General features: G+C 42.4%; 1 long non-coding RNA gene across 2 annotated transcripts; it reads right to left on the bottom strand.

Moving 5' to 3' along the window:
- Positions 1 to 1,527: 1,527 nt before the first annotated feature.
- On the bottom strand, positions 1,528 to 10,809 carry LOC113976223. Of its 2 annotated transcripts, none has more exons than XR_003537043.1 (3): positions 9,671 to 10,809; positions 6,899 to 6,995; positions 1,528 to 2,576 (listed from the first exon to the last, which is right to left on the bottom strand). It is a non-coding gene; the product is annotated as an uncharacterized LOC113976223 (long non-coding RNA). The 2 variants fall into 2 exon arrangements; XR_003537045.1 differs by lacking the exon at positions 9,671 to 10,809 and adding an exon at positions 7,446 to 7,542.
- Between the last annotated feature and the right edge of the window lie 187 nt (positions 10,810 to 10,996).

Raw genomic sequence — 10,996 nt, 5'->3', positions numbered from 1 at the left:
CGCGTATTTCAAAAAGCAGGAATGAAAATGTGTGGCACAGGTATAAGTGCTATAATTTACTGAACAGTGTTTTGCACCCTGCTGACCTTTTTAGTGCTAAAGTAAGCTGAGGCCCTGAATCTATTTTTGTCTTTTCTGTGGAAGTCCACCTACTCTAGGGGAGTGGTTAAAAAAACCCCCATATTTTCTATAATACCTTGACTCAATCCACTCAGATTCAAGAGCTCTTCTCAAGAACTTGCAGAAAGTTCTTCTTTTCATATCTGTGTTTTAAAACTTACCTATGCTATTCTGCATTATTAGAAATTGCTCTCCAGCTCTCTGTAACAGTGAGCTGTGTCACAAGTACCAACACGTGGCCTTACTGCTGCAGGGTCTGAAGCCATCTCTGTAGACAGCACAGCACCATGCTGGGGAATATGTCTAACCCTTGCTAACCTCCCAGACTGCTCCCAGGACTCCCTGGGGATCTGCACCCACAGAGCTGCCTCAGGTGGGAGCTGCATTACAGGGGCTGGTTGTGTGTGCGTCCAGCACAGCAGGGAGGGTCCTCTGAATTCTCATCCCCATGGCTGGGTCCCATGCTGGGTGCCAAGGCCCTGTGAATCCACCCCCATGCTCAGGATTTGGGGATTGGTGCAGTCAGTCAATGATGCCTCAGCCCTGGGTGAAGCCTTTGGCAATGCTGCCCTGAAGACCCATTTGTAACTCAAAAGTATGAGCCTCACATCTGCACCCCATCCATCTTTTTGAGGAGTAAGAATAAATACTATGCAATCCCCTTACATGTGAGATGGAACTGAGACACAGTGGTCATGCTGATGGTTCATTGCAGGCAGGGGAGATTACTGAGGAAACAAGACAATAAAAAAGGAACAATGGAAATTAATTTCACAGCCCACAAGAGTCCTAAGGCTGCTCCTGTATCAGCAAATAAGGCAGAACAGGGATAGCGACAATTTTGCCTGTCCTGGATTTGCAACTTACAGATTTATTTTTTCTTCTTTTCTGGAAAGAGACAAGCTTTTCTTTCTAGTTTTGTTGTGTGTTATTATTTATTTATTTTCCCTCCTTCAACCAAGCAAAATAAAGTTTTATTTGTATCTCACTCTGTTTTGGGCTAGGGGAAGATGTAATTAGGTGAAGGAACACAAGAGGATATTTATGGAGCCATGCAATACTTGGGGATGGAGGAAAAGATGAGCGATATTGCTCAGATTTTTTTGTTTGTTTTTCATTTTTTGTTTAAAGCATGCTTTCCTGTTACTATAGCTACTGGTTATGTCATGCTCACATACAGATGGTTTATTGCATTGCCTTTGCAAACTGATTGCTGTTGCAAATCATTGAAACCAGGAGTGGAAGGGATACAGGTATGTAGCAGGAGACTGTAAAACCACGGAATGACCTGAGCCCAGCATAGGAAGAGGCAAAAACAGATGTGGGGGATTGTCAAGAAGGCACACTTTCTAGGATCGTAACAGAAAGTAGGAAGAAACCGGAAGGAAGTCGGATACTGAAAAGTGTGATGAGGTATGTACACTTCATGTTACCAGAAAAATCAAGGAGGATGGTTAACTCTCGGTTATCTCCTTCTGGAGCCAAGCAGATTCTCCTGCAAAGGTCTTTGAAAGAGGAACTGGGAGACCACAGCCAGAAGAGATTGTTCTGCCTGGCAAAAGCTTATTTAGGAAGAGGGCTGACACCTTGGTGAGTTAGAAGCATGCTGAGAAAGTAACATCTCTGGAAAGATAGGGCCGAAGATGCTAAAATTGAATTTTGTCTGGAGTCTTGTGTGGGGATTGCTATTAGTATGCCTAGACATGTGTTAAGTGATCTACTAAGCAGCAGCAAGCTATTTATGGGTTTATTAAGAAAAATGAAGTGAAAATCTGCTTTATCAAAGGCTTTGACACATTCAAATTTGAAAACATCCTGTTGAATGTGTTAGTTTGTATTACTATGAAGGGGAATCAGGGGTGAAGTTTTGCGTCTTGCAAAGCAAATGAAGAACAAACTTCAGGAGAAGCCTGGAGAGTGAATTCAGGGGTCTTTAATTTCTTTAGAAAAAATGTCTTAGTGAATATGGTTGGGAATATGTGACATTCTCCTTGCCTTGAATGTGGTATGTAAAATATTCCAAAAAAAGGGGCAAATATGGTAATGGCAGTTGCCAGAGGGGCTGGAAAAAAGGGGTAATAACAGTCATGGACTCAAAGCTGGGGGAAAAAAGCTTTGATGGGAATAAAGAAGTGAGGTATCTCATGTTGGGGAAGGAAATAAAATGCATAATTTGTGAGGAAACATCAGAGAATTGAACAGTTTGATTTAAAATTTTGAAGTTTTTAGTCTCAGAGGTCACTAATGTCTGTCTTTCCATTTGTCCTGTTCCTTAAAAAAGGATCTTCTTCATACTCGGGTGTCCATAGCCATGGGATGACAGTGAGCCTGTTTGTGTTCATAAACATGGAAATGACTTCAAGTGTCTGCTTTAAAACAAACCAAATGTTGATAGCTTCAGGTATATCAATATTGAAGAACTAAGGGCTTCTCAGTGCTGCCAGGCTTACAGTGTCCTTTGACAAAAAATAAGAAAAAGACCCACAAGTTTTCATTTCTGGAAATGATCTTGTAAGTGACTTTGGCACATAATTGTTCTTCTGTATTTCTCCCTTCCACAAGTAACTTGAACATTGTGCAGCAATTTGACTATTGTCACCTCTGTTTAGAATGATAAGACGTGCCATGACAAAATTGTGACTATTTATTTAATTTTTAATTAAATATTAATTAATTAATATATCTTAGTCTGAGTATCCTAGGTGCTGGGTATGTAAATTATTGGGACTTTGAGAAATGCAAAAGAGAGAAAATGAAGAGAAGAAGCGATAGGACTGTGTTAAATATAGTAATCATAAAAGCTTGTGTGACAGGAAATTGTAAATTGACTTAGTAATTAGGAAATGCATTCATTCATTTTTGCTTTTGCATGCATTTTTGTGTATTTCAGGGGACATGCTTAACTCAATTCTATGACTATAATTCTTTAGGACAATTGGATATTCTGGTGAGAGAGGTAATTAGATATATTCAGATATATGCATCTAAAAGATGAAACAGTAGGATATCTTTAAACAGGAAGGAAATTTGTAAGGAAAATAGAATTATTTTGAAGATATCTTCTTGATTCCAGAAAAGGTACTTGCAGCATGAACATACTTTTAAAAACTGACAGTGGTTTGGAAAAGAAAACCTTTTAAGTAAAGATAATTACCTTTTTTTTTACTCCTAGGAGAGTTCAGCATGGTTTGGAAGGAGAAGTTTGGATTTGTTATGCAGCACGAGTGTTGCCTTCTCAATGTCATTTTCCCATCTGTCTTGCTCAGCAGTGTCACTGTCTCGGCTGATGCCTGTGTGCAGTCATCAGTCAGATCACAATGACACAGTGAGCCTGAAAACTATTCTTGTACAATGTCATGCTCCATATCTTCCTCAAAGGAACTGTGGATACAATTTGAACTTGTTTATATTCTTTCCAGTGGCCAGGAAAATGAATAATTCCTTTTTCCGTATTTGGAAATCCCTCAACAATGGATTTACCATTATTTAATCTTTCTTATTTTATCAGCTATATTTATCTTCTGGTGCTCATAGAACTCTACTGCCTGACATTAGTCCCATGGAAATTTAGGGAGACTTCTCAATCTATTGCAAGGGAAACAGGCTCTGAAAGTCTTTTTTTGTCTAACATTTGCCATCACTTTCCCCACAGCATAAATTGTCCTGTGCAAAAAATGCAAAAGATGTTTCATTTAATGTTGTACTTATAAAAAAACCAAACCACAGTCTATTGATGACAGTACCTTTTCTGTTCTGTTCAAGATTTATTTGGCATTGTATTAATATGTATTAATTCTGTCCTGGAAAGTACTTAGGCTGGAACTGAGTGATGTCTTGCAGATGGTGTGCCTAACTTTCGTACCTATCTTGTGACTCTTGCTGCCTTACATTGTGTCTGGCTCTCCTGGCTTCTGTGGATTATGAGTTTCAACTGAAAACATTCCAGGTCTGGAATGAGCATGCACTCCATATTTAGTCATGTCATTAGGAGTACCATTGTGCAAGTTGCTTATCTTTCTTAACTACATCAGGGATTGTCCTTCCTCTCCTTGTAAATAACAGAAATCTTTAAATTCAAATGGTTGCCATGAATTCTTCCCGTGAACTAGTCAGCCACTCCATAATAGTGTTCTTTAGTACATATCATGCGATGACAATTTTAGACATCCACCTATTTCTAAAATTCTTAACATTTTGAATCAGCTTTTGTTTTCATAGAAATCTGGGCTAAAAGGGATCTTATGAGGTCATCTCTTCATAGTTCCTGATCTAAATCAAAATAAGTATACTGAGAATCCCCCTGCCAGAAGCTTTGTCTGGGCCAGCCTTCAGAAACTGGTGATGAAGGAAATGCCATGACATTCCTACTTATGTGGTTTTGCTCCTCATATTTGGGGATATTTCTATTTATTTCTATCTTCAAATTTATCTTGCATAAATCAAGCTGATTTCTACTTGCCCTGACATGGATGAACATGGAAAAAAAATTGATTGGTATGTATTGGATCCCATCAACTGCATTTTAATTTTGAAATAATACAATAATGATCTTTCTGTTATCTTGCTTGCTTTCCTTATCTAGTAAGGTAATATTTGGCCTTTCTTTGACTTGAATATTTTTAATTTGTCCTCTTCTTGTTGCAAACAACTTTTGGACTTGAAACTCGAAAATAAAGCAAATCTTTCTGTATGTTTGATCCTCTCTTTATAGTGCTCTTTTATCCTACAGCATGACACAGGTATTAGCTGTGCATGGCCATTTTTTCTCTTCCAAATTATTGGGGAGTTCTGTTATATACTAATATTTTTATTCTTTACTAAATTACTGACATTAAGTAATCCATTACATACATTCCCTTTTTCTCTCTAATTCCTTTTGAAGGCAAGCTATCTGGAAGTGTGTGAAGTCTACCATTTTTTGTGGGTTCAAATTTGCAGCAATTGGGGACCTCAGCAAATCTCCTTGAGTTAGCCAGGGACAAAGGAATCTGTTCCTCTTCTTGTGCTATTTTTGGAATCATTAGTACTGTTCTCCTGAAATGGCTTTTTCCCATGCTGTTTGGGAATCCAACAGTTGAAAGTTGTTTTCCCCAATTCGAACAAATATTCCATGGTGATTCCTTAGTGAAGTTTTTTCATCATCTGAAAAAGCATTGTAGTTTTCGAGTAATGGCACTGAAAATTTTCCAGGAATGTGGATTTGCCTAATGCCTTCAAGACCTCTTTCATATTTTGTATTTCCCTATCATCTGATTAACATATTCTTCTACCTATAAGAATCAGGGTATTGATTTCTGGTCTCTTAAGCACTTGCCACTGCTGGATGGGAATTGCACTGCACAATCTTGAAGAACAATTTGGTTGCATAACCTATATTTCAGTATAATCAGAAAATGAATTGCTCTGAAATTGTCTTGCAAATTAATCTGTCTTACCATGAAACCTTTTGTGGTTTTAATTCTCAGCTGTTCTGAGCAGAGCTGCAAAATCATGCTAAAAGGCATATTACATGTTTTGCATTATGTCTTATGAACTTTCTTAACCAAGATTTAATAATTGAAATTCAATGCTCCTCAAATGCTCTGCCTCTGGTCTGGCCTTGCACCTTTTATAGATTGTGCTTGCCCTTTATAAAATGTACAGGCCATGATGAAAAAGTCATAACTAGCAGGCTTTTCTATGCATTGTACCTCATTTAAGTTTCCTGAAACAGCAGCAGCCTCTAAGTCATCAAATTCAATTGTATTCAATTCTCAGGAAAATAGGAAATAGATCATTAGAGTACAAGGCAGCCTGAAGTCCAGCTGTGATTCTTTAACCTCCTAGACACTAGATCTAATTGTGACTGATGGAAATTATACTTTTTTTATTATTATTATTTTTATATAGTGTTTCCAGCATTATTTGCAGATTCCTACTCCATGTTTTGTTAAAAGTTATACCACATGAAGGGTTGAAAAAGTGCAGAGAAACCTGCAGACCTAAGTTGTGCAAGGGGTGGCAATGTATGTAATAGAAGTGGAAGAAAGAGAAAATGAAAAGATTTGGATTTTGCCATTGACAGGGTGAAGCTGGGTTGTAAGGGCAAGGGCTGAAAAGAAAGGAAAGGGATGACACAGAAAGGATGTTCGTATTCAGTGATTTTACTCTGGAAATAGCAAAGGCATGTAGTGATAGGAAAAAGGGTAACAATTTTAAACTGAAAGAGGGCAGGTTTAGATTAGGTACTAGAAAGAAATTCTTCACTGTGAGGATGGTGAGGCACTGGAACAGGTTGTCCAGAGAAACAGTGGATGCCCCATCCCTGGAAGGGTTAAAGGCCAGGTTGGATGGAGCTCTGAGCAACCTGGTTTAGTGAAAGGTGTCCCTGCCCATGATGGGAAGGTTGGAACTAGATGATCTTTAAGGTCCCTTCCAACCCAAACCATTCTGTGATTTTATGTTTCTATGAAAGTGTAGACACAGATTTTGACATACTTTAAAATATATACCACTGCTCTCCCAAGGCAGAAAAAAAATTAATGAATTCATCCAAAGTGTTCCCAGGGGATGCAGACAGAGCAAGCAACATTAGTAACACATTCCTATAAAGCTGCCATATGTGGATTCAAACTTGCAGTATTCAGGGACCTCATCATGTCTCCTTGAATTACACAGTTATAAACAAAGGGAGCCTCGAATCTCACAGCTTTTATTAGACCCTTAATGTTGTTGAAGAACATATTTCACAACCTTTAGCTGAGTTCCTGATATTGTGGCCTTAAACTCCTAATTTTACCTCAAATAGTTTCTTCCACACAGTGCCTCTAGAGAGCAATGAGTGATATGTAATAGAAAAGTGGCTGAGATTAGCCAGGGAGGACTGGAACCAGAGCCTGGAAAAACAAAAAAAAGAAAGGAAAAATCAGAAGAATCTGGTAATCTTATTAATGAATGATGCCTGGAGGCATTCTTCCTCCAGGGATCTAAATCATAAACCTACCTCCTGATAGGCCCAACACAAGTCAGCTTGTGAACTTGTACGAATCTAGGGTAAGTTTTCATCTTGATCTTACTTTTAGAATAGAGCTCTGCAAGTTACTGTAATAAAACATGCTTTTTCAATAATGTATTTACCTGCAATTAACAGATGTATGTGATAATATGCTAATACCACAGGCAACATGATGCATCAACTCAATACCTGGTCATATGACAAGGGTGACAAATCGAAAAAGGGAGTTTCTAACTTGATATAAGGAAAGTATGTTCACCGAAGAACATGGGAATAAGTTGCTAAGAGAGGCTGTGGAATTTCTGTCCTTGGAGCATTTTCACACCCTTACCTGGACAAAGGCCTGAGCCACCTCGTCTAAATTCAATGCTGACTCTGCAGGAGGCTGCACTAGATGACCACTATCTCTTTCATTTTAAGAACCAAGGGGAATCAATGAAATAGGATCTGAGTTCAAAGCAAACAGAAGAAGGTGATTCTTCATACACAGCTCAGGTAAATTGAACATTAGGAACACTTTGCTACTGGCTGGCTGGAAGTTATGTGGGCTGTAGTCTGGACAGGTTCACAGAAACCTGCTCCTGTTGGGACACAAGACGGAATATTAGGCTAACCAGACATTTAGTTTGATCCAGTATAGATGCTTTTAGGACCTGAAATCCAAACCACAATAATGTTTATTCAATTAAGTTACTATTCATATGAAGTGCAGAAGCCTATTTTGTCATGGTGGTCCAGTGGCCAAACTGTGGTGGAGTTACAAGCTCAATTCAATGAGTTCATGCAGCTGACGGAGCACGAAAGACTTGCTTCATAGCATCAAGGCAAATTAATCTCTCCAGAGCAAGAGTTTGTCTTATCTCTTCTGCACAGACCTAAACATGCAATGACACTAAGCAACTTGTATTTGATTTACTTTGTAATTGCACGAGAACTGACCCTATTGCAAGTTCTGTGATAACTCACAGAACCACAACATTACCTCAGTGACTCAGACTTGTCAGGGCTTCTGTGGTGGGTTGATGCTGTCTGGATGCCAAGTACCCACCAAAGCCACTTTGTCTCTACCTCTCCTCAAATGGACAGAGGAGAGAAAATATGAAAGACTTGTGTGTCAAGATAAGGATGGACAGAGAGCACTCAGTAGTTACCATCATGGGCAAAACAGACTCGACTTGGGGAAATGAATTTAATTTATTACCAATCACATCAGAATAGTATATTGAAGAATAAAATCAAATCTTAAAAACACCTTCCCCCACCCTGCCTTCTTCCAACTTTATTCCTGATTCTCTACCTCCTCCCCATCAGTGGCACAGGAGGATGTGAATGGTGGTTGTGGTCAGTTTGTCACACATTGCCTCTGCTGTTCCTTCTTCTCAGTGGAAGGACTCCTCACACTCCTCCCCTGCTCCAGCTTGTGGTCCCTTCTGTGGAAGACAGTTCTCTGTGAACTTCTCCAACTAAGTCCTTCCCATGGGCTGCAGTTGTTCATGAGCTGATCTAGGTGGGTTCCTTCCACAGGGTGCAGTCCTTGAGGAAAAGACAGCTCCAGTGTGTGTGTGTCCTGGGGACATGAGTCCCGCCACCAAACCAGCTCTGGGCTCCTCCCTCCATGGGTCCAGAGGTCCCTGCCAGAACCCTGCTCCAGCACAGGCTTCCCACGGGGTCACATACTCCTTTGTTCATCCATCTGCTCTGGCATGGGCTCCTCCACAGGCTGCAGGTGGATCTCTGCATCCCCACAGACCTCCATGGGCTGCAGGGGCACAGCTGCCTCACCATGGTCTGCACCACGGGCTGCAGGGGAATCTCTGCTCTGGCACCTGGAGCATCTCCTTCCCCTCCCTCTGTACTAACCTTGGTGCCTGCAGGGCTGTTTCTCTTACATATGCTCACTCCTCTCTTGTCTGACTGCAATTCCTCCAGCACAATAACTTTTTACCCTTTTTATATACATTATCCCAGAGGTGCTGCCACTGTCACCAATGGGCTCAGCTTGGTCTTGGAGCTGGCTGGCATTGGCTCTGTTGGACATATGCGAAGCTTCCAGTAGCTTCATACAGAAGCCATCCCTGAAGCCCCCCTGCTTCCAAAACTTTGCTATGGAAACCCAACATAGTTTCAAAGAAAAGCAGCACTGAAGATTTAGTATTAGAAGTTTTAATAAAAATTCTGACTTAGGATAAAGGGCTACAAGATACTCCTCTATAATTGCAGATAAACTAAAATTCTGTGAACTATTGGAAGATGACAACACTGAGGAAGAATTTTTGATGGTGCACTGTCAGAGAAATTAGTCTACAGAAGTTAGCAATAGTTCTGCAGGTTTAAGACTCTGCTAGACTTTCATTAAACCCCTACCAAACTCTTGATTTCAAGCCCATGCTTTCTCATGTGCAATTGAAATCAGACCACTTTGCAACATTTAGCCTGCAATGTGTCTCACAATAACAACCATTCCTGGTTGTTAGAAGATGACACTAGTATAGTGTCCTCTTCTCCAATAGTGGCCAAAAAGGGAGGTCTATGCAAGGCCATCCTGATGCACCCTACCCACATGTTGTCTGAAACTGGTGTGAAACTGAGCAAAGTCCTCTCTCTTCCCAACGATGCTGTTTTTCCTGCCTCCTACTTTCTTCTGATTATTTATTTTGGTTATCTGGAAGAAAAAGGAAACATTATCATTTTCCCTGTACTGCAGCGCTCTCCCCCCTGCATGCAGGGGTTCTTCCTTTCCTCCACAGCCATGTCCTCAGGTGGTCTCTGTTTTATTTTACTAACCTGTCCCCAATCAGGCACATCTACTCTTTCCTACCTCTCTTTGCAGCCTGTCTTTTCCCTGCTTAACATCTTCCTTCTACCCCAAGATAGCTAACATTCCACTTCCTGGCTTTTTGATCCTTCTCTCTCCCCAGTATCAGAGCAGCAAGAACCCCCCAGAACCATGCTTGGCTCCAGTACTGCTACCCTCAATGAAAGAAGCAGGTGGAGATTTCCACACCCTGAATCCCTTGGCTTTGTCAATCCCCCTCTCCTGCTGCAACTACCACTATGGCCAAGCCAAGGCACCAGCTAGGACTCCTCACCTGGCACCCATCCTGGCTCTGCTGGCTGGCACAGAGGACCAGAGTAAGAAGCCTAAGGGCTCTGCTGTGCGGCAGAGCATCCCTTGCCTGTCCCATCCACTCTGTCCCTAAACCACACTCTGGGTGACCCCAGAGCTTTGCCAGGAGCACTTAACTCCATCCTTGGCTGTAGCATCCCCGTGCAGCAGCACCTATACGGATCTTGGTGTCACAGGTCTGAGATGGGAGCCAGCAGAGCCTCACTGAAATGCACTGAGCGGGCTCTCTCATGTTACCACTCCCGCCTTTTCTAGGTCATTGATGAACACAGGGGCTGGCACAGGTCCCTCGCGATACCGGTGACAGCTCTGCTTTGTCGCCTGGCTCTTCCTGCCTCTCTGCGATGTGTTTTAACCTTGCTGCCACCGTCCCCTGTGTGCCCAAGGTTCAAAGTCCCTGCGGCCTGTCTGCCTCTCCTCACCTGCCACCGCTGCGAGCGCGTACCCCGGGGCACGGCGGCATCCAGGTGCGCTCACACCTGCACATCCCACCCCCCTCCCCCGGGCGTTCCGGACGCGGCTCCCACACCGGAGCACGAGACTCTCCCGAGCGAGGAGCGTCTCCGGGGATGTGCGCCCTCCCCCGGGGCCGCTCCTGACCCCGAGCACCCTCTCGCTGCCGGGCGGTGCCCGCGGGGGTGACCGCGGGGGGCCGCTGCGCCTCGCCGGCCGCGCCGGGGACGGGGCCACCGGCGCACGCGGGTCCGGGGGGCGGGCGCGGGGCAGCGGCGGACAAAGCCGGCCGGCGCCTCCGC

The sequence above is a fragment of the Neopelma chrysocephalum genome, unplaced genomic scaffold (assembly GCF_003984885.1).
Source record: "Neopelma chrysocephalum unplaced genomic scaffold, ASM398488v2 Primary Assembly neopelma1_24, whole genome shotgun sequence".
NCBI lineage: Eukaryota > Metazoa > Chordata > Aves > Passeriformes > Pipridae > Neopelma > Neopelma chrysocephalum.
Note: the sequence above shows the minus strand (reverse complement) of the source record. Positions and strands in the feature narration are given on the sequence as shown.